Source organism: Caretta caretta, chromosome 3, assembly GCF_965140235.1.
Source record: "Caretta caretta isolate rCarCar2 chromosome 3, rCarCar1.hap1, whole genome shotgun sequence".
Taxonomy (NCBI): domain Eukaryota; kingdom Metazoa; phylum Chordata; order Testudines; family Cheloniidae; genus Caretta; species Caretta caretta.
The window spans coordinates 25,610,054-25,635,112 of NC_134208.1; the positions used below are offsets into that span (position 1 = coordinate 25,610,054).

General features: G+C 40.0%; 1 long non-coding RNA gene across 1 annotated transcript in view; it reads left to right on the forward strand.

Moving 5' to 3' along the window:
* Window positions 1-25,059, forward strand: part of LOC125634589 (uncharacterized) — a 144,970-nt gene that overhangs the window by 25,955 nt on the left and 93,956 nt on the right. Inside the window, exons 4-5 of the long non-coding RNA XR_007355967.2 lie at window positions 7,483-7,602; window positions 18,289-18,421. This is a non-coding gene — a long non-coding RNA (uncharacterized LOC125634589). The remainder of the gene's footprint in view (window positions 1-7,482; window positions 7,603-18,288; window positions 18,422-25,059) is intronic.

The window sequence follows — 25,059 nt, forward strand, 5'->3', positions numbered from 1 at the left end:
GTAGCATACATGACTTTCAGATTTTCATTACTAGTAGATTTTTTCCCTAAATCTGCACTCTTATCACACCCTCTTTTTACTCATTCAGAACAGTCTGTCCATTTAGATTTTAAGATACAAAGATTAGGACCTTTAAGATCTTAGAAGTAATTATCTAACTCCTGAAATAAACCTATCTTAGGCTGACCATAGACCCATTTTATTAATCTGTCTTGGGCAGGTGTTTTTCTTCTCTGGCTTGAGCATAGCACAGTTTGTCTGCACAAGTATAGCCAAATTAAAAAGGAACACTTAATTCATAGAATCATAGAATCATAGAATATCAGGGTTGGAAGGGACCCCTGAAGGTCATCTAGTCCAACCCCCTGCTCAAAGCAGGACCAATTCCCAGTTAAATCATCAAATTAAATCAATTGACAGAAATGTGTTTCTCTGTGATGTGACAAAATAGACCCTGGACTTTTCACTACTTGTCCCTAACCAAAATCATAATGCCCTTGGGCAGGCAACAAGGGATTTGATGAAGGACAAAAGAGTTTACGTGGCATGCAAGATCAGGAAAATATTGTATGCATAGGGGTACTTAGAGTAGAAAGTAAAAACAACTAGCAGAATACAAAGCTCAAGAGGGAGAGAAGATGATGGAATGGGAGGCACGCAGAACTTTTGAAGATCCTTGAATCGCAGTCTAATCCCCCATGTAGGGGGAGCCAAGCAACTGCAGGGCATGCTACATTGGTAGCCTTGAGCAGACTGGGGGAGAAATCCTCTCTCTTTGATCCCTGTGGATGTGTTTAGACTCAGCCTGTTTATTTGGGCTGTTCACTGGAGGCAGGATTCCCACCACCACCACCACCCTTCAGCTGATTACAATATCTGTTTTATATTTTAGTGTGTTTTTATTTTAGCTACAAATAGAAATGGACCTGAACTAAAGTCAGTTTTCTTGCACTCGCTCATATTAGGGCTAGATTTGGCCCATTGATTTTCAATATAAAACATTGTTTTTCAGAGACTAAGAACTTGATTCTGCAAGGTGTTGAGAGCGCATAGTTCCCAATGACTTACAGGATTGACACCCCATCCCCAAACCATCTCCAAACTTTTAAAAATGATCATATACTTTATTATTTTTAATTTATATAGATAGGCCCAGGTTCTGTAAATGCTTATACATGTGCTTGACTCTATGTACCTGAGCGGTCCCACTGAAGATGATGTTGCTGTAGATAAAAGTTTACAGGAGGAAGGGTACTGTTACATTAGCAGTTTAAGAGAGCTAGAGGGAGTAAAGGAAAATGTGAACAAAAAATGCTGTAAAACAAATGCACATCTGATGCCATTTTGCAATAACCAGGCATAAACAATCAGTATAAACAAAGTAGAGAAATACAACCTAAATGGAGCTACTATGAGGTGGGTGCATAACTAGTTGGAAAACCATCCCCAGGGAGGAGTTATCAGTGATTCAAAGTCAAGCCAGAAGGACACATTGAGTGGGGTCCTGCAGGGTTCAGTTCTGTTCAATACTTTCATCCACGATTTAGATAATGGCATAGAGAGTACACTTATAAAGTTTGCAGACAATACCAAACTTGGGAGGCGAGGAGGGGTTTGAAAGTGCTTTGGAGGACAGGATTAACATTCAAAATGATCTGGAGAAACTGGAGAAAGGGTCAGAAGTAAATAGAATGAAATTCAATATGGGCAAATGCAAAGTACTCCAGGTAGGAAGGAACAATCAGTTGCACACATACAAAATGGGAAATGACTGCCTAGGAAGGCGTACTGCAGAAAGGGATCTGGGGGTCATAGTGGATCATAACCTAAATATAAGTCAACAGTGTAAAACTGTTCCAAAAAAAGCAAACATCATTCTGGGATGTATTAGCAGGAGTGTTGTAAACAAGACACAAGAAGTAATTCTTCTGCTCTACTCCACGCTGATTAGGCCTCAGCTGGAGTATTGTGCCCAGTTCTGGGTTCTACATTTCAGGAAAGATGTGGACAAATTGGAGAAAGTCCAGAGAAGAGTAACAAAAATTATTAAAGGTCTAGAAAACATGACCTATGAGGGAAGATTGAAAAAAATGGGTTTGTTTAGTCTGGAGAAGAGAAAACTGAGAGGGGACATAATAATTTTCAAGTACATCAAAGGTTGTTTAAGGAGGAGTGAGAAACAATGTGCTCTTTAGCCTCTGAGGATAGGACAAAAAGCAATGGGCTTAAATTGAAGCAAGGGTGGTTTTGGTTGGACATTCCTAACTGTCAGGGGTAGTTAAGCACTGGAATAAATTGCCCAAAGAGGTTGTGGAATCTCCATCATTGGAGATCTTTAAAAGCAGGTTAAACAGCTGTCAGGGATGGTCTAGATAATACTTAGTCCTCTCATGAGTGCAGGGGACTGGACTAGATTACCTCTCGAGGTCCCTTCCAGTCCTACATTTCTATGATTCTCTGAAGAGCTATACTGTATATTCTGCCAAGATTAAAGGTATTTTTACATTTAAAAAGCCAAGTCAGTAAAGATCTCCCCCACAACTCTGTGCCTCAGTATTTAACCTTGGCATCATGCTCTCTCTTCCAGATATTAGCAACATAAATAGTGTGTCAGTCATGACTTGTTGTTCAATAAGATTACTGGGAATTTCAGCGCTTTTATATAATCTTAAATCAAATTCTTCAAAGATTGTGAAGGGCACATTTAGTGCATCAGTGAGAACACAATGGGCTGGTATAAAAGATCAGTTTTGAAGAACATACATAGAAGGTTAAAGTTAATTAAATATTACATTATTAAAATTATATTAATTAAATATTATTCAGGTGCCTAAAGACAAAGCCTGTTACAGTCTTGCATTTTCATAAATAGGATATTAACAGGATTAATTGAGTACTGTAATTACACAGCACTTTCTGCCTTAACGATTTAAAATCCGGAATACTAGACTTAATGAAGATGAAAAGGTATGATCATAATGCAGTAAATGTACAGAGACTAAAAGGCAGGCAAACCTTTCACAGTTCTGGCTTAGAAGATGTTCAGAAAATGACTCAGTTCATCCATAAGTATCCTCCAGCAGCCCAGTCTGCTCTCATAGCTAAGCTACATACCTGCCCCCATATGATTCATACAGTGATGCTGTAACACTTTTTAGTGGGGGTGCGGAAAGCCAGGTAAGGAAACTGTAAAGCAGTGGTCCCCTAACTTTTTATCTTGCTGTGGCTCTGGGAGGGGGGGCAAGGACAAGGACAAGGGGAAAGGGGCTGAGGCTGGGGCCACAGCTGGGGGCGGGCTGGGGCCGGCAGCCAGAGCCAGGCCTAGGAGCGGAGTCCCAGGCATGGATCCGACAGCCAGGGCCAGAAGTTGGGGCTAGGAGCGGAGCCCCAGGAGCGGGGTTGGGACCAGGGGCCGGGGCTGCGGGCGCAGGGCCGGGACAGCGGGTGTGGGGGCAGGGGCCAGGAGCGGAGCCCGGGTGCAGAGCTGGGCCAGGAGCAGAGCCCCGGGTGGGCCGGGAGCTGGGGTTGGCAGTCGGAACCCTGTGTGCGGAGGCCAGGAGCGAAGCCCCAGGTGCAGGGGCTGGGAGTATCAAAAGCTGAGTGAAATTTTTTGGCCATATCATTTCTTGCTGAAAAATACAGATTTGGGTCAACCACAATATTTCACAAATTCATGTCTATTTTGGCAAATTGTTTCACTTGAAGAAAGATTCTTTTTTTCAAATGTCAAAATCTTTTGTTTTGACATTTCAAAAATGAAACATTTAGATTTTTGGGGCTTGATTCACAAGCAGACTTAGAAGCCATTCACATAGTGGTTGTGACACACCCTACCTCAGAATAATACCCTGTGCCCACATATTCACCACTTGTATGCGGTCATGATATATTTTGTACAAAATATGCCCTGTGAAGTATCATTAGAAAAATCTGTTGAACATTATTGTCCTGTTGAAATGTATGTATCCTCATTGTATATGAAGTTATTAGATTTTGCTATACGTTTATGTATGTTAGGATGCTAAACAGTTTCATCAGGCCTGAGTGTCTACAACCTGCCTCAGAGCTGAGCACCAAATGCTGTCTAGATCTATCACCAGCCACCTTGCTGATGTCAGCCAATGCATATAAGCTATATGCATACATATACAGCACATTAGTAATGTGCATGATATTAATATAATGTTTGTATGTTGGGTAATCTTGCTGAATTGTACTAGGGGTATCTTCGTGCCCCTTGAAATTTGGAGTGTAATAGTCAAACGAAATATGGGACAATAAATGAGGCACCAAAGACAAAGCTAGCATTAGCTGGCACAGGCAGTATCCTTTGATTGACAGGACACACCCATAATTAGTCAATTCAGTCCATAACTTTGGCGTACTCCTGGATTCCTCACTGATGCTAAACTCTCACATAGCACCATCCGTGAGTAATGTTTTCTATAATATCTGATAGGTTAGCAAATGCCATCCCATCCTGAAGAACAATGACCTGGCCTCAGTTATTCATGCCTTCGTCTCCTCTTTGCAGGACTATACCAATGCAATATACTTGGACATGAAGCCTTCAGCACTTACAAAACACCAATTGCTACAGAACACTGCAGCATGTCTCTTCAGCAACAATGCCTGATGCAAACATCTCAAACCTGTCCTCAGCTCCCTATACTGGTTTTCCATAGAATTTTGAATCAAGTTCATAGTCTCGATCCTGATTCATAGATTTCAAGGCCAGGAAGATCATCTAGTCTGACCTCTTGTGTAACACAGCCCATAGAACTTCCCCAAAATAATTCTTAAGGCAGATCTTGTAGAAAAACCTCCAATCTCAATTTAAAAATGGCCAGTGATGAAGAATCTACCATCACCCTTGGTAAATTGTTCCAATAGTTAATAACTCTCACTATTAAAAAGTTACTCTTTACTTCCCATCTAAATTTGTCTCTCCAACTTCCAGCCATTGATCATGTTATACCTTTGTCTGCTAGATGAGCCCATTATCAAATATTAGTAGGTACCATGTAGGTACAAGGAGCTCAATGGCCTGGACCCATGGTATCATAAAAATTGCCTAAAGCTCCAGGATGAAGATTGCAGTTAACAATTTTGCTCCTCTGGCACAATGGAATTTTCTTCAATAAGGGTAAAGCTGATCTGTGCAGGAGACAGAGTTTTCTCGGTAGCCAGCCTAAGACTGAGGAACTAAAGACCATCACAAACTGCTGGTCCAAGTACAAGGCTCATTTCTTTGACCTTGCCTTCTAACATAAACATCTAGCAACTATATATAAAATACATTTCAAAACAAAACACTCCACTGCTGATATTCCTCCACCAGGAAAGAGAATAAGAGAACAAAGACGTGCCAGATGTGAGTCATGATTCTTAGTGCATGACTGGAAGACTCTCAGATACTGTGGTGATGAGCGCAGTTTAAGAACCAAAATAGAATTGAAACTCGACTTCACATCCCACTCTGTTATTGACACTTCTGAGGGCTAATGGAATGCAATTTCCATTTTCTTATTGATCTAGTCAGTTGTCTGGATTAAGGTTATTGCATCTCCGTGATCAAACACTATGGCCTGAATTCCCATGTACACAAAGGCCCCTTTACACAACTTTGGCAGTGTGCAAGGAGCTATGCTCACTTTAAACCCCTCATTTACACTGCCAATGTGATGAAAATTTGCCTTTGTGTAAATAGGAATCAGGTCCTATGGATTTGTATTGCTATTTTATTTGAAGTTCACTATCAATTACAATAATACAGATCTTGAGTCATAAATCGTTACAGGGTGGATTTAAACTCTGTAGAGAAATGAGTTCTAAATTATGGTGTGTGAGTGGAAGGGTAGATTTATGAGTATATTCAGTGGTGCACTGACAGATTAATGGAAAATGAAGCATACTGGTTGAAACGTTAATTACCAAAGCAGTTATTTGCTGTGTTAATAATAGGAGAAAACGATATTTTCCTTCCTGTTATAACCAAAACCTAATTAGGGTTTCAATTCAAAATAAAACACTTGACATGCATGATCTATCTACAGTCTGCTCAGCTGATTCACTCTTCATCCAAAGTTTGAAAGTTCCCTTGTGTCTTAGGTGAAAAAGAGAAGATAGAAGAAATTTGAATATCATGAGATTCCTCCAGCAGAGCTCCTGTTTGGCAAATATTTTGGGGGGTTGTATATATGGAGGAAATATGGCTATTGTAATGAAAAGTACAATTTATTTTTCAAGAAAGGAGTGAATGTCTTCAATTTGAACAGAGGTTTCAACAGCATGGGTTTTTTTGTTTGTTTTAAAATAGTGGGTCTTTTTTATCCCATTACTACCAGATACCCTTTGAGACAATATTCACCTATTTTTATTTTCATGGAGTTTCATATTTGACTGGGGTTTTACCATCCCTCAAAGACCCACATTCACGAAAACATCCCTGTTCAGAAAAGCACTTTAAGCATGTGCTTACGTCCTGTATAAGTCAATGAGGTATAAGATCATGCTTTAGGCTTTACTGAACTAGGCATAAAGAAGAAACATCTATTAGAAACAGAAGAGTGGAATCCACAAATTAAAAGTTAATAGTAATTAGTTTGGCAACATTTTTTCTTGTTGTATCTGACATATTCAGAGAGCAGCAGTGGGTGGATTTGTGGGGGGGGGGGTGTTCTATTTGTTTTATCCTGTCATTCAGGATTATTTAATACAGAAAATGGACCTTAAAAAGGATGACTGCGTCCAAATCTTCAGACTTGTTTCTTTTCTGCAACTGTCCCTTCCACCACTCAGTGCTTATTATCTACACTGCACAAAAAATTGTAACTGTGGTACTGTGACAAAATTCTGGTGTTCTTACTTTCTATTATAGTTGTTCCTTGAATTTTCAGCATGCTTTTTCTTTCCCTAAATTGATAACCGCTACATATTATTTTTATTTGTTTCTTTGTTACATAAACTGGATGAGTTCAAAATCACTTGATTTTTCTGGAAGAAGAAATTGAATTTGCACTCCTGTATCTGTTATTTCTGTCTTGTAGGTCAGCAAACTCCTCTGGAGTTGCATCAATCTTTAATTACCAATCTGTGTAAGATTAATCAAGATTAATGCTTCACTCGTGTTGTTTTTACCATTTTTTCTAGAGATAATGTCTCCGGGCAATTTCTGTATTTATGCTGAGAAACAGTCCAGTAAAAATTAAAATTTAAAGATTTTCCTCTGGATTATATGATGTGGCCTAGCTGTAGTTTAAAATATCAAGCGAAGCAACTATATGGTTTAGAATATTATGTACATTCATAATTTCAAAATCATCATAATTATCCAGGATCTTGTTATTAAAGTGTTGACATTGCTTTATTTTTATTTATCGGTTAGAGTATAGTGCCTGCATGTATTTTCAGATGGCTAATGTATAGCCTAGGCAAAATATGTTTTGAAAACATTTATGGACAAGGTTTATCTATTTTTAGATTTCACAACATTTGATGGAGTGGATTCTCTCCCCTATCTGAGCTCTGCTCCATGCAGGAAAGAGATAAGGCAACCAGTCACTGTGACTGCAGGTACCATGTCTGCCAGCTGTTTGCCAGGTGAGAGCTCCCCATAGTATTCTAAGATAGCAAATTTCAGTCAGAATCTGGTTCCTTTGCACCACCTGAGACTATCACTGATCCTCTTACCTTATGTGGTTCTTCCTTACAGTGGATCCAGGTAGAATAGATTATTATTAATATCAGTAACAATCTACTCTTCATTCCTGCCCCAGAGCTATGTAAAGCTAAAGATAGCCTCTCCCTCTTTCTCCCTTAAAGCAAAATCAGTGTCCCACAATGCTAGTTTCAGAGTAGCAGCCGTGTTAGTCTGTATCCGTAAAAAGAAAAGGAGTACTTGTGACACCTTAGAGACTAACAAGTTTATTAGAGCACAAGCTTTCGTAAGCTACAGCTCACTTCATCAGATGCATACGGTGGAAAATATAGTGGGGAGATTTTATATACTCAGAGAACATGAAACAATGGGTGTTACCATACAGACTGTAACGAGAGTGATCGCTTAAGGTGAGCTATTACCAGCAGGAGAGTGGGGGGGAGAGAACCTTTTGTAGTGATAATCAAGGTGGGCCATTTCCAGCAGTTTACAAGGACAGTAGGTGGGGAAATAAACAAGGGGAAATAGTTTTACTTTGTGTAATGACACATCCACTCCCAGTCTTTATTCAAGCCGAAGTTAATTGTGTCCAGTTTGCAAATTAATTCCAATTCAGCAGTCTCTCATTGGAGTCTTTTTTTTTTGAAGTTTTTTTGTTGAAGAAGTGCAAGTTTTAGGTCTGTAATCGAGTGACCAAAGAGATTGAACTGTTCTCCGACTGGTTTTTGAATGTTATAATTCTTGACGTCTGATTTGTGTCTATTTATTCTTTTACGTAGAGACTGTCCAGTTTGACCAATGTACATGGCAGAGGGGCATTGCTGGCACATGATGGCATATATCACATTGGTAGATGTGCAGGTGAACGAGCCTCTGATGGTGTGGCTGATGTGATTAGGCCCTATGATGATGTCCCCTGAATAGATATGTGGACACAGTTGGCAATGGGCTTTGTTGCAAGGATAGGTTCCTGGGTTAGTGTTTTTGGTGTGTGGTTGCTGATGAGTATTTGCTTCAGGTTGGGGGGCTGTCTGTAGGCAAGGACTGGCCTGTGTCCCAAGATCTATGAGAGTGATGGGTCATCCTTCAGGATAGGTTGTAGATCCTTGATGATGCATTGGAGAGGTTTTAGTTGGGGGCTGAAGATGATGGCTAGTGGCGTTCTGTTATTTTCTTTGTTGGGCCTGTCCTGTAGTAGGTAGTAATATTATTTCCTGCAATATCTTACATCTTAGATCTGAAGGTTAACTGAACCATTCACAAGCATAGTATAATGTTAAGACATGAACGTGAATTAGCATCCACAAGCTAATCTGGTTGCATGATTAACATCTAACAAGATATAGGTAAACACACAAATACAATTAGTATTTACCTCTAATTCTCTAACAAAACAGGTTGGCATTTCAAAGCTCTAGTCCATCCAACATGGCTTTGTTAGCTATTTATAAGGAATGGCCCTAATTGCCATTTTTATATTTTCTAATAGGTCTTTAAAGGTTGAATTTGGGTCATTTAGCCTGCTAGTTGCTTAACCTTTTCTGGCCCAGTGTCACAACTAGGTATCCAGACATAACCTCAGGAGGTCATCTAGTCCAATCCCCTGCTCAAAGCAGGACCAATCCCCAATGTTTGCCCCAGCTCCCTAAATGGCCCCTTCAAGGATTGAATCACAACCCTCGGTTTAGCAGGCCAATGCTCAAACCACTGAACTATCCTTCCCTCCTCTTCTCTCTTCCCAAGCTTTGGACTCTGACAAAATCTAGTCATTTAGGCTATGCAGGAGGTTGAGCTAAATTCCTCAGAACAAATGACTCAGCCATTATCCCATCACAACCCTCCAGGGTTTGCTGAGGGGTAGCTTATCTAGAAGTATTCCTTTTCCCCTTCCTACTTTGTTTTCCTGATGGCCCACTATTAAACTAAACAAATATATTCATACAGTAAACATCCCAATAACTAGGTAAAAATACTGTTTTCATTAATTATTACAGAACAGTTCCAGTTCCACCTCCACATCCATCACAATATGCACCTTTATTTAAGGATAGGCAAAAGGTTGGGATTTAAGGAACTGATCCAAAGCCCACTGAAATCAACGTCAATGAAAATGAAGATACTTCCATTTACTTCAGTGGGCAATGGATCAAGCCCTAAATCTGAATCTGGTCTAATGATGAACTCAGTACAACATGGTGGGTTTGGTTTGAAACACTAATGTATTTTGGGTATAGATCAAAAGGGATATCTGGAGAAAACCTGGATTTGTGCTGGAAATGGCCCAACTTGATGATCACTTTAGATAAGCTATTACCAGCAGGACAGTGGGGTGGGAGGAGGTATTGTTTCATGATCTCTGTGTGTATATAATGTCTGCTGCAGTTTCCACGGTATGCATCCGATGAAGTGAGCTGTAGCTCACGAAAGCTCATGCTCAAATAAATTGGTTAGTCTCTAAGGTGCCACAAGTACTCCTTTTCTTTCTGGGAATTCCAGTTATTGATAGGCTGGGGGGAAAAAAAACAAACCAAGAACTTTATTAGTCATTAGAAGTGCTTTAAGTTCACCTTCACTGCCAGCCTAACAGACATCATAGTTCAGTAACATGTTAAAGGTTTCAGAGTAACAGCCGTGTTAGTCTGTATTCGCAAAAAGAAAAGGAGTACTTGTGGCACCTTAGAGACTAACCAATTTATTTGAACATAAGCTTTCGTGAGCTACAGCTCACTTCATCGGATGCAATTCCACAGTATGCATCCGATGAAGTGAGCTGTAGCTCACGAAAGCTTATGCTCAAATAAATTGGTTAGTCTCTAAGGTGCCACAAGTACTCCTTTTCTTTTTATGTTAAAGGTTGCTACGTTGGCCAGGCTAGTTCAACAAAGTTTGTTTCTTTGTAAGCGCTTTGTAGCATCCTCAATACAAAGCAATTACATGACTTTAGTTATCAGATCACCATCTGATTAAGGCTGTATTCACTTTCCCTCTCTCTGCTTAATTATGAAGCATTTAAGTCATTACTTTCAAGTTACCTGTCAATATGCTCTTCATGTGTCACAACAATAATACATGGGTCAGACAAATTTTCTTTCAAAGTCTCAAGGCAACCAGATGTAGGACTAAAGCCCCAGAATTATGAGTTATTATTAATGATGACTGCCCACGGGTAAAGACTTTTCAGAAGAGACAAGACCAAGGCCTGAGAGGGTAGAAATTCAACATTCAATGGCAGATTTGTTTCAGCCTTTCACAAGAGTTTGTAATGCAAGTCAGCACAAACATGCCTGGAAGCCTGCTAACCACACCATCGGTGTAGCTGAAAAACTTCCCTTTTTCTCTTTCTCTAATATTCTTTGAATGAATTGAAATATCGATACAATATGATCTTGACAGATATAGTAGTTAGGGGTAGTAGGCGGAGTGAACTATTTTAATTACATAAAGTTATGCATCAGGTAAGTCAACTAAGTTGACATAGCTTTAGACACCACATTGTAAAGTTTGATGGTAGGGGCAACTCTGTTGAGAAAAGAAGGGGGTTCCATTCATATTCATTTTTGAAATTATTGGTAAGTTAAGAGTTAAGGATAATTTGTAATCAAACATGCTTATCTTACCACAAGTTAGTGAAATACACCTATGCTGGAAACAGAAGGAAATAAAAGGGGTGCAGACCAAATAAAGTCTTATAAGGAGACTTAATCACAAAGTCAAATAATCAGAAGTGTAACTGTTTCATCAATGATTCACAGACACAGATCAGCTCTACATATAGAGGTCCTACCATTATCATTAACACAAGGATGACAGAAATGGAAGATTTCTACAACCTGCTGGGGAACAACAGTTAAAGTGACAGTGTTACTGTATATTGGACTGTTAAAACAAGGGTAAAGAGCATCAAAGAGTGTGGGGAGTTACGGGGATTTGGACCACAAGACCCTGATCCAAGGGAAAAATACTGAATCCCTTGCTGAATTCTGAAGACTTCCCCATTATTTGGCCATAAATATGTCTCCTGAAAGGGATGGAATTGAAAGTGTGACCTGGGCGGAGGGCTGAGTCACTCAAAAGGACAGACCACCACAGGGCAGAGCTGTAATAAGAAAGGGGGATGCCAGGGAGGAAGACCACCTGCCACACTCCCACCTGGCCACTAGGTGGCACTGGCCATGACACAAGGGTAATAACATTTCCCAGCATCACAGGGAATATGTTAGGTTAAACGCATTAGTGTTTGTAAAACTCTTTAAGGTCCTCAGATGAAAAGCACTGAAGAAGTTGGGAAGCTAACACTATACTGTAAAAATTGTGATGGTAGGGCTCTCCATGATCATCTTTGGGGGCAAATTCTGGAGATTAAGTTCATGTTGTTAAGAAGACTCCAGTTTACTCCAGCCGGTACCTGATCATTGCCATCACAAAATGCTGAATGATTGCAGCTGTAGCAGTTGGCTCTATGAGAAATGGCTATTCTTGAGAGAGAGAGAGAGTGGTTGTATCCCATTAAGGGCTGTGTAGATCAGGAAAAGAACCTTGTCAGCGGATCTTGTTCTCAATGAGGAAATAGTGCACAGTGTGGATCATTGGTGTAACATTGTCTCCTCAACTGCAATGTACTTACTTGTCAGCATGTTATCTAACCTCGGGTAGGATTTATTTCCAGTGTTTTAGTCAAGTTATCATCAGAGAGAAAAATGCAGAGTATTTTTATTTTTATTTAGCTCAGGATGGAAGATGATGTTTTTGATCACCACTATCTGCAATAAATTCATCATTATAATGAGACTGTACATGTGTCAATTTCAGCAATGGTTGATGGGTGGGGAAAGCAGAAATGATTTGTGTTGACTGTGCTGTTTAGTTTTGATAATGTCAATGGGTTTTTCTGATAAAGTAAAAATGTTTAATTTAGATTATAATTTCAATTTATTTCAACATTTATATTAATTTTAATATATATATATATATATGCATTATACGGTTATGTTAAATATTTTAATATAAAAGTCAAAAAGATATGAATCAAAATGGTAATCAAAATAATGTTTTAACCTTACCAAAACAAAATATTTTGAGATTATCTAAACAATTTATTTTTTAAAATCTAAACATTTCAACGGTCCAGAATAAGAAAAATGAAATTTTTGTTTAACAGGTCATTTCAAATTTTCAGCTTTGTTTCAATTTATAATTTTTTTTGGTGAAATGTCAAATTCCTGTGAAACAGAAATTCCAGAAAATTTTATCAACAATTTGCTCTTATACAGTGCCTTGAGGAGGTTGTTTGTCAAAGCAATTAATGTTATTTCTTTGCCAGGATTTGGCCTACAGATAGTTTATGAGGAATCTATGATGCCAGTGGAGGTCAGTTATTATTGGAGTTGGTTTGCTACCATACTGGCTAGGAATGGGAGGTTTGAAAGCAGAGGGCATTTAATGAGGTCATTGACAATGAGAATGGAGTTTTTAAAAAAACAGGCCCATTAGACAAATATGATGCCCTTTCTGAGGGAGGTGTCGACAATCTCCCTCAGCAATGGGCCAACACATTCTCTGCTAGCTTTGACCAGTGAGGAGAGGCCAGGGACAAGCTTATATGGAGTGCCACAATATTTAGGCAAGGCTTCTTGCATATTTGTGTGTAATATTGGATGGGTGGGAATTTACCTGCAGCCTGCCCTGACTTGTTTACCTTAGGGCTCAAACAACAGTCACCGGTACACTTGATTTCTCTCAGTGGAGATGATATACCTGGAGTTCCTCACAGTTAATCAAATTTTAATTGTTCTGCTTAACTTACATTTTTTTAAAAAGTATCACTGTTTATTTCTTTATCAAAATAAACACAGATTAATAACTAGTTAGCTTCAGGTTTTGACCTCACTGAAGGAAAATAGGAAGCACTGCATTTGGTAATTGCTTTTGTTTGTATATTCCAAGAGCTTTGAGTCCTTGTGGAATTAGTACTGCTTGGTATATGTAAACAGTCATGAAAGACATTTAATAGGAACTAATTGGGTGGATATTAGTAATATTGCAGGTAAATGAATTTTTAAATGGAAAAGCTTACATTGAAGGTTAAACCTAATTGTTTGTTTGTTTTGGGGGAGGGGGGATTCATTGCAGACCCTAAGATGCCTGAAGAGACTGTTTAAGTCAATTTGCTGAAGCAGGCTTTCATTAGGACTAGTGAGAGAGCAGTGCTGTAATCAGTACATGAATCTAAACAAATTCAGATAACTGGTGTTATTCATAGACTCAGAACCATAGGGTTAAAAGGGACCACATGAGTCATCTAGTCTATCCCCCTGCCAAGACGCAGAATTTGTTGTGTCTAAACCATCCAAGACAGATGGCTATCCATCCATCCACCCATTCATATTTTCTTAACAGAAAAGAATTTGAGTGAGGATTTTTCAATAGTGTAATACAAAAAGGCATTCAAGCATCTTTAGTTTTCCATGCTGAACAATAAGCTCAGCCTCATTCACAGTGAACAGCTATCCCATCACAGTAACCTGCACAACTGACTCCTACCAGTATGACTGTTATTTGCAACAAAAGGTCAAGGATTGAATAGATATGGAGAATGAACTCTCCTCCCATTCCAGATGTGGCCCCTCCAAGCGAGAGTTGAGGCACACTGGCAGAGCACTGGAAAAGCTTGCACTGCTCACACCTACACTGGGCCAGTTCGGTAGGTAGAAGACTCCGATCTCATGGGCTGTCAAACCAGCCCTTTTCACAAGTACTAAATACACAAAAATTAAAGAGTTGAACCTGTTTTTTCCCCAATGATAAAAGGCATGTGCTAGAACCTGTTCATCCTTTAAAATATTTCCAGAAGACTACCAAATATTTGAAAATATCTTCAAAATTCTGAGTGCCGGAGCTTAGGAATTATAGTAGCCAGTGAAAGTACACAGAGACTGAAAATAATCTGTGGCCTAAATTTGTGACCAGTGATTTTTTCGTACCCCAATTTTTGGCTGTCCAATGTGAGATACCATTGTGAGATACCATTGTGTAGGACCGCTGTGCCCCCTTAATTCTCCAGCCTGGGCTGTCTCCCTCCATGCTTTGCTAGTGACAAGCAGCAAATCCCTCCAGGTGATGTCATCACTCAGCACAACAGCATGTGGAGCCCCACACCCCGCTAGATTGCATGAATGCTCCCAGAGCCACCCACGAATCACACAGAGAAAGGCACCAACCAAATGCCCCCAGTTCCCAGCCATGTTCCTCAGGAATGTATCGTCTTACGCTGCATCAGACAAGCAGTGCAAATTTATTAATTGGTTCATCACTTCATCGATGGAACGTGGCTATACACCAGCCTTTGTAAAACTGAGCAAACACACTCACCAAACACTTCAGGCAAACTCACTGGCAAAGATAAACAAATTAATTGACTACAAAGATAGATTTTAAGTGATTATAAGTGATAGGCAAAAAGTAAGAGTTAGTTACCAAAAGAAAAGAAAATATAAGCACGCAGTCTAAACTCTCAACCCTATTAGATTGGGCAACATCTAGATTAAGGAGTTTTTCTCACACCACTGGATATTACAGTTCATGGTACACAGGTCTCACCCTTGAAACCTGGGCCAGTCCCCTCTGTTGGAGTCTTCAGTCTTCTCAGTGTCCTTGTTGTTTGCAGCATAAGTGTGGGCAGGAGAAAGGCCAAGCATGGGGCCACTGCGTTTTCTTTTATACCATTAGTCCCATGTGCTTGGAGAACACAAGTCCAGGCATATCTAGTGAGCGCTCCTGAGTCCCAAGGTGAGGCAATACCCCGGTGTGTCTCCTGTGAGTGAGTTATTGAATTCTAACTCCTCTGCTGGACACTGGCTGGTGATGTCTGTTCAGCACCCACCTGGGCGTTGGTTACCTCCCTTGTCATTGTCTCTGGAGAGCTAGTATCTGGGCACTTCCCAAACCCACAGCATATTTTAGTGACAACCGTACAACACTCATAACTTCATAGGCATTAGTGATATACATATTTAGATGGAACAGTGAGTTTCAGCAGATCATAACTTTTCCCCTGATACTTTACCTGGCATGCTTTATATGCAAGATCACAATTACATATAAATGAGGAATATGGGGGTTACAGGGCACTCCCACAAGGTATAGAATGTCACAACCATAAAGGGGCCTGGTTCTCAAAGTGATGAGCATCTGCCCCATGAAAACCATAATCTAATCCTAAAAATATGTAACACTTGCTTTATTTTTTCTTTTGAATTATAGCAACACTCACACTGACTCAAGCATAGGTTAGCTAGGCCGCCATTGTTCAAAATTATTATTTGATTATTTGAAGCAGCCCTTTGAAAACTGACATACCCGAGTTCAAAATGCAACTAATACCACAAACTCATGACATCAAATTGTTTAAGTCTAGTTTTATATCCTGATTGCAGCCATGAGAAATAGATGGCAGTAGCCTAACAATAATGCAGAGCACATAAGAATTGCCTTACTGGATCAGGCCCGTGGTCCATCCAGTCCAGAATGTGTCTGACAGGAGCCAGACTCATTAGAGGAAATGCAAGAACCCTGCAGTAGGCCCTATTCAATAATCTGACCACAAGGAATGTTACTTTCTGAGTGCCAAGACATGGGAAATTTAAGATCTCACATTTCTTCCACAAGTAATTTGCTCTTTGCTATTCATTAGAATTTATTTTATTTTATTATAGCAAATATTTAAAAGGTGCCCATCAGCCACAAGTCACTGGGCTTGAAGTGTCCATTCCAGGTGCAGCTTCCATTCTGCATAAGTAAAAGAATAATTCCCTCCAATACAGAAATTACTAGATGAAATTCTATGGTCTGCATTATGTTGGAGGCAGCCTAGATGGTCCTAGTGGTCCCTTTTGGCCTTAAAATCTATAAATCACCATAGTTTCTGGGTACACCGTGGAATCATAATTATCTGCTTGCAAGCCATTTGTATTTTGCTAAATTAGTTATACTGTATGTTGCCTTTTATTTTACAAAGTTCTGTTGCATTAATGATATACATATTTAGATGGAACAGTGGGTTTCAGCAGATGGTACCTTTTCCCTTGATACCTTACATGGCATGCTTTATTTGCAAGATCACAATTATGTATAAATGAGTAATATGGTGGTTACAGGATGCTCCCCCAATGTACAGAATGTCACAATGGCAAGTTTCAGTTTCTCCTGCCCTCTAGTTTCCATAGGGTATGTCTATACTACAAAGAAAAACTCAGGGCACAGAGTCTCAGAGCCCCGGTCAATTGACTCCAGTTCACAGGGCTAAAAAGAGCAGCATAGACATTCAGGCTGGAATCTGGTCTCTGAGTCAGGGGGAAGGGTGAAGGACCTTAAAACCAAGGTTCAAGCCTGAGCCCAAAGACCTACACTGCTATTTTCAGTCCTGCATAGGGTTGCCAACCCTCTTGGATTGTCCTGGAGTCTCCAGGAATTGAAGATTAAACTTTAATTAAAGATAATGTCATGTGATGGAACTTCCAAGAATACGTCCAACCAAAACTAGCAAAAGTGTGGCCCAAACCCCATGAGCCTGGGACAATTGACCTAGGCTCTGAGACTTGCTGCTGTGGTGTTTTGTTTGTTTGTTTTTTGCTGTGTAGTCACAATGTAGTCTTAATCACAATGTGCAGGGTAAAAAATAAAAAATGGATCTAGGATGTGAGCAGACATGGGGCATATATGAGGGAATATCAGCTAATGAGGGATCCTCATCATTGTAACAAGGCATCTAAATATGTGTTTCCCCTCTTAGGCCTTCTCTACACTGGCAGCACAGTCTAGGGTATATGTAGCTACATGCTATTATGAAAAGCCAGTTGTGTCACACTGTGGTGTGTAGCTACATGCAGCAGTGAAAGGCTCTGGCAGGGGCAGGCAGAGGGACACTATGTGACCCATATGCCACAGGATGATACTTTGGATCATTGTTGCTAGGCAGATGCATTGCACAACCAGAAGTTTCTGGAATTGGGTGTGGTAGTTTTGGGCATGCTCAACAGACTCCCTGTAGCTGGATTAATAGATAGGCAAGTAATCATGGGGAAGCTTCTTTAAAAGGACAAGTGACCTCTGTAGGCAGGGGGAAGCTTAGCTACAGGAGTAGAAAGCAGACTGGTTTCCCCCAGTGGCGGATTTAATGATTTTGAAGCCCCTAGGCTCTGAAATAATTGCCGCCCCCATGTGAACTTGTGACTGGCAACTAACTGATACAACAAAGGAATCTATTTGGTGCACTTTTGCTATCATTTCATTTTCCCTTTCTTTCTTTTGTATAGCATTTTTCTTTGAACTGAGAACCGCTTAATTTCTTCCTTCTGGTCATATTACTAACATTTAGGATTGTCACGAGTATGTTTACTAAATGGCGTTGCGCCGTCATTGGTGGTTTCAAAACGCGCTATGATTGGTAGAATCGCGGCATCACTGATGCTTCAGCTTGGTGCGCAGTTACAATCTGAGCAGACGACGATACAGGCGTCCGACACACAGTGGGCTTGTGCAAAAATGTCGCGATTACAAAAATGCTGCTATTATAAATTTGCCACCCCTGCAAATTTGCCGAATTAGCTAACTAACTAATTGTCTGATTCCAGAGCTCGGCTGAGGAGGGGAAGGAGTTTGTGTGGATTTCAGTGAAGATTTCTCCAAGCAACTAACAAGAGGAGAGAAAACATTGCAGTGCTTTTAACTCAGCAGACTGGTTAGAGTTGATGAAGAAAGACTCAGGTGAATTCAGCCTAAGCTTTTGGAACTCTGAGTTACTTCTCACTGCTTCTGTGGGGATTGATCTGTTTAGATCTAACTTGGATTTTTTATTTCTGTATAACTGTGAAGATAGTGTATGTGGATTATGAAGTAATCTCTCTTTTACCAGTGTCCTCTTGGTTTATTCTTATAGTAGTACCCCAAGTTATTTCTGTGGTATACTGAAAGCTGTTTCAAATGAGAAGCCATCACTTTAATTTGCAAGGGTTTTCCTAGTCCTGCTTGCAGGCTAGGGCCCTCTGTAGAGAAGTGTGTGATCTGGGTCTTTCAGCAGTCAGTTGGCAAACAGCCAGCCTACAGTAAGGTGGGTTGAGCTGTGGCTCTCTCGTCTGTCTCTGGGGAGCAGCCTGTCATAGAATCATAGAATATCAGGGTTGGAAGGGACCTCAGGAGGTCATCTAGTCCAACCCCCTGCTCAAAGCAGGACCAACACCCACTAAATCATCCCAGCCAGGGCTTTGTCCAAGCTGGGCCTTAAAAACCTCAAGGGATGGAGATTTCACCACCTCCCTAGGTAACCCATTCCAGTGCTTCACCATCCTCCTAGTGAAATAGAGTTTCCTGATATCCAACCTAGACCTCCCCATCTCCAATTTGAGACTGTCATAAATATAAAGGGAAGGGTAAACCCCTTTGAAATCCCTCCTGGCCAGGGTAAAGCTCCTCTCACCTGTAAAGGGTTAAGAAGCTAAAGGTAACCTCGCTGGCACCTGACCAAAATGACCAATGAGGAGACAAGATACTTTCAAAAGCTGGGAGGAGGGAGAGAAACAAAGGGTCTGGGTCTGTCTGTAGTCGTCTTGGCCGGGGATAGACCCGGAATGGAGTCTTAGAACTTTTAGTAAGTAATCTAGCTAGGTATGTGTTAGATTATGATTTCTTTAAATGGCTGAGAAAAGCATTGTGCTGAATAGAATAACTATTTCTGTCTGTGTATCTTTTTTGTAACTTAAGGTTTTGCCTAGAGGGGTTCTCTATGTTTTTGAATCTAATTACCCTGTAAGATATCTACCATCCTGATTTTACAGGGGGGATTTCTTTATTTCTATTTACTTCTATTTTTTATTAAAAGTCTTCTTGTAAAAAACTGAATGCTTTTTCATTGTTCTCAGATCCAAGGGTTTGGGTCTGTGGTCACCTATGCAAATTGGTGAGGCTTTTTATCCACCATTTCCCAGGAAAGGGGGGGTGCAAGTGTTGGGAGGATTGTTCATTGTTCTTAAGATCCAAGGGTCTGGGTCTGTAGTCACCTAGGCAAATTGGTGAGGCTTTTTACCAAACCTTGTCCAGGAAGTGGGGTGCAGGGTTTTGGGAAGTATTTTGGGGGGAAAGACGCGTCCAAACAGCTCTTCCCCAGTAACCAGTATTAGTTTGGTGGTGGTAGCGGCCAGTCCAAGGACAACGGGGGGAATATTTTGTACCTTGGGGAAGTTTTGACCTAAGCTGGTAAAGATAAGCTTAGGAGGTTTTATCATGCAGGTCCCCACATCTGTACCCTAGAGTTCAGAGTGGGGGAGGAACCTTGACAGAGACCATTGCTTTTTGTTCAGTCATCTTCCACCATTGAGAATAGCCTAGCTCCATCCTCTTTGGAACACCCCTTCAGGTAGTTGAAGACTGCTATCAAATCTCCCCTCACTCTTCTCTTCTGTAAACTAAATAACCCTGGTTCCCTTAGCCTCTCCTCGTAAGTTATGTGTCCCAGCCCGCTAATCCTTTTTGTTTCTGTCTTTCTGTCTGTCTGATTTGGATTCTTGTGTGTTCTGAATTATAGGAAATAAAGTAGTATAACATGGCAAATTTCCAGAAACAGTATTTTTATTTAACTTCTCTGTGCATATGTTGGGAACATAACTTTTATACATTAAAATTAGTGTATAATAGAAACCTAGCAGTCTGAGTACAGGGCTCATTCTTAAAGAGCATCATATATATGTAAGGGTGCCTCTTTTTTGAAAAAAGTCAATTAGTGTACATTTAACAGTTTGAAGTTTTTCTGGTATTTATATGTAAGCACTTCACAACACCACATAAGGTAGGAAAGGGACCTTATCCCTAGAGCTGCATAGAAAATGGCTTTCCTGTCCCAAAAAAAGTTTTGGTTTCAATACTCAGCATTTTCTGATGGAAAAAACAGGTTGTTGTTAACTTCTCTACCACTTCATATTATCCCCCTTTTCTACATTAAAAAATACAGGGCTTAAGTTCTCTGTGCCTCAACTTTTTCAAGTAGCCAGTGATTCTGAATGCCTCCATTTTTGGGTGCTCAGCATGAGACAACAAAGTTGACCCAGAATCTTTGCCCATTTTTGAGAACTTAAGTATGGGAGGCTTGCCCAGGTCACAGAGAGAGTCTGTGGTACAGATGGGGTAGACCTGAAGTAGCCTGGCTCCCAGTCCTATCCTTTAACTATAAGACTATCTTTTCTCTCTCAGCCACAGAGGGAGTAAAGAATAAATGTCTGTAATATATGTTTGTGATTTCACAGGTGAAAGGGTTAATATGGGTCAGAGGCCAATTAACTTGTCTGGTGGCACCTGGAGGATGAACCAAACCTAATTAGAGATAAAGCCCAGCTGTGGGGAAGATGGGGTTTACTTTCATAAAGATTTGGGTGAGCCCACATAGTGGTAGGAGACAGGAGAAGTAACAGAGCTTTCTCTTGCTAGGCAGCAGACTGAGAAGAGGGGAAAAGAGCATATGTATTCTCCAGATGTGTTCTGGATGGTTGTCCCCTGATGAGCTGTAGCCTACCTGAAACCCTGAGTAAGGAGAGGAGTGTGTTAGCTGTGGGGTTACAGAAGCATGTGGTTAAACAGGAGGAAAGTCTAGAGCAGCTGAGGCGTAGCTGCAGTCAGGTGGCTGCCTGCTGAGCCCAGCTAGGCAGAAGATTTGGTTCTTCACACTTTTTACTGGAATTTGATAAAGGACTTTGTGGCTCTGGAAAAGGCTGGACTCTGTAAAGTGGTCTGGTGGGAGGGCCAGGACACTTCTCTGGCCAGAGTAGCCCAAGGGACAAAGGGGGAAAACTGCGATAGTTGTTGCATTACTATATTCTCCCAAGAGGAAGTTTACTGGAGTGGCAACTTGTACAATGCCAAATTGTATTAATGTCAGACTAAAGGATTCATAGTTTAATTTTCATTCCTATGATAGCGTGCAATCCTGATGCCATTTCCCATTAAAAGAATGAAATTCAGACTGACACCATTTGACCAAATGGAATCTAAAGACTGTGTGCATCAAAGGCACTGGAATGTGGCAGAGTTTAAGACATTCAAAGCACCCAGAGTCCTCCATCTCTTGTACAGGTATCTAGGACAGCAGTTCCTTCCATCCAGCTTAAGCAGATTGTGATGTGGTATCTTTAATGCTTAGGAGAGCTAGGGGAATGCTCTTACCATATGTGTCTGCTTTTTCTTTTTATCTTTCTTACGGCTTGTTTGGCTTCTTGCAGTGCAAATCCTTTGCCATCTCTCTTGCTCATTCAGTCAGTTCTCTTTCTTTATTCCTGACTGATTCAGAAGCATTTGAACAGCATTAGCTATTATCTCCCTGCTGAAGAGTTTCTGAAACCACTGCTGCAATACCCTAAAGGAAGCTTTCCTTCATCTTCATGTACACTCAGTCTTATCATAGTTTATCCATTTCCTTGACTTCCTTTAAGGAATACTTGCATGAAACATTTTGTTTCAAGAGATGGTGACACATTTCAATCAGACTTCAAATATTGTATTTAATCTAGATATTAGACTGTCATGAGCTTTTCTGCATCTTTAAAACAATGCTGAGTACCAAGACATTTGAGTGAAAATAGTTACTCTGCTCCTCTTGTCTGAATCCCTCAGCACTGTATGCCACAGGACACTGTGACAGTTGGGTCTAGTGGTTAGAATATGACTCTGGCATTTGAAGACCTGGATTATAATAATTCTACCACTGATTCTCTGTGTGATTTTGGCCAAATCACTTCCCCTCTATTTCTCCCTCTGTAAAAAGGGGAAGAATAATACCCCCGTCTGTGAATTAGTCTAAGACCGGAAGAAGAAAACTGGTATGTAAATGAGGTGTACTATTGCCATTCTTTATTATGATGATTCAATAGTAAGTAGGAAAGCAATTTTGCTATGTTGCAAATATTGAACAATTTCTACCCCAAATCTCTTATCCTTGTTCAACATAGAATCTCCTACCAATACAGGATCTTAAAAAAAAAAAAAAAAAAAAAAAAGGAAATCAAGAAGTATGCCATTCAACACTTCATTCAGTTTCATTCTCAACCTCAGTCCACATATCAGCACTCTTATCCTGAACAAACAATGGCCTTTGAACTATGACCCTGTTTTTTGCTTACATGTTCATGTGTTTTGATAATAACCAGTCTTTGGTGTGAATGACACAAGTAGATGTCCACTTGTAACTGGATGGTACAATATATTTTGGAGCAGATCCAAAATAAAAAGAGGTCTAAGTTTTTTTAAAATGTTTTCATTCTTTCAGTACAAAATTTTAAAAATGTCATTTGATAGTTTTCCCAATTTCTTTTTAATGTCAGTGAAATTCTGAAATCTTGACCAATTCTAACATTGATCTTTCATGCTTTTGAAAATGCATGTGACTGGACGAACCACATTACCTTTTCCATATTTATTAACTTTTAGTTACTATTTATGGATATTTATGGAAACTGCAAGGCACTGTTGTGATAGAGGCAGACAGAGCCCATGCCCCATGGTTTTACTTCCTCAGTTCCCTGGGACAGCTGGTGTCCATGCTACAGGGAGTTCAGACTATATGTGTGTGCAAAGCTGGCCTAAAATGAGGGAAAGTTTTAATTTTATGCTAAGAGAATAATGGTGAATTTCTAACCTCTCCCATGTTATATACACTTTCACGTTCCCCTTAGTCCAGAGAGAACTTCCCACTGGCCTTGGGTATGATCTGTGATCTCAGTATCAGTGTATTATGGTCTCCTCACAAGAACATAGGAAAACAAATATCTAAATATTTCATAGGGATGGGATTTTTATAAGTGCCTTAGGGGAGTTAGGCACTCAATTTCCATTGACTTCCAATGGGAACTGAGCAGCTAAGCCTTTTAGGGCCTTTACATTTTTTTTTACTATAGACTGGTTAAAAGCATATTAATTTATAAATAAGCATAAAATTAAATAGCAGAACTTAGGTTTTTTAAATTTTATGCAGAATAAGTCTGTCACTTTGACAGGTGAGTGAAATGCATTGCAAATGTAGCCTGAAAGCTCTGACAATTTGTGTTGCTCTGCATCTGAGCTCCTGGCCATTAGCCTGTTGCTTCTCCAGTTTTCTGCTGAGAAATTACATGTCTGATCATCAGGGATGACATGATTGGGTAGGATGTTTGTAAGTGCTGAAAATTCTGTTCTTTAGCTTTACGAAAGGAAGGTTTAAATAACTCTGATTTTTCTTCTTCCCCTTCCCCAAGAAAAATAAATACTTGAAATAATTATCAGAAAATAGTCAACTTCTCAAATCCTACAGTAAAAAGAAATGTACAATGAGTCAAAGCTTGCCATGGCAACTGAAAGATCTTGCAATTATAGAGCCTCGCTTAATTAAAGGAAGTCTCTCTGCTACTGAAGACAATGTTGTTAACTTCAAATGAATGCATCTGCACAAGAATGGAAGATAGCTCTGCCTGATGCCTATGCACACCTGGGAGTTATAAGGATTACCAACAATGAAATTTAAACAATTATGTAACAAGTTTAGATTTTTCTTTCATTTACACTGATTCATAGGAATATCTAAAAGTTTCTCTCTCTCTCTCTCCTTGCCCCTCTCCCATTTTCTGAGCTGTTAGAACGAGTATGAAAATTGTTGACATTGATTTGCATCTCTCCTTTGGAGGCTGGATATATCCACTTTAGCAGAGAAAAATAAGAAACTATGATACATAAGTCTACAATACTTGGTTAGGACCTTGGGTTGTTTTTTTTTAAGCTATTCCCCACACACTGCTTCAGTACAAGTCTGCCATGTGCTGTGGCTAAAGGATCAGGAGGCATTACTTGAAACTCTGACTATGAAGAGCAAATACTTTCCAAATAAGTATTGGAATACAGACAAGACTTAGGGTATGTCTACGCTTACTGGGGATGGACACTGCTGCAATCGATTCATGGGGGGGTCGATTTAGCAGGTCTAGTGGAGACCTGCTAAATTGACTGCAGATCACTCTCCTGTCAACTCTAATATTCCACTGGAACAAGAAGCGAAAGGGAAGTTGATGTGAGAGCATCTCCCGTTGATGCAGTGCAGTGCAGACACCCGCAGTAAGTCGACCTAAGCAACGTCAAATCCAGCTGCATTATTCACGTAGCTGGAGTTGCGTAACTTAGGTTGACTTAACCCTGTAGTGTAGACAAGGCCTTAGTGTCTCAGTATTTTTTTAAAAATGTCATTTAACTGTACATGTCCATGCTGTTTTATTCTATACAGGTTTCTATGCTGCCTTCATCTGCATAGTATCTTCATATGTTTTCTTATCCTCTCAGCAAGGAAAGAAATATGAGCAGCTGAGTGTCTTAAAGTTTTTTGGCACTTTTGTTTTTTGAGA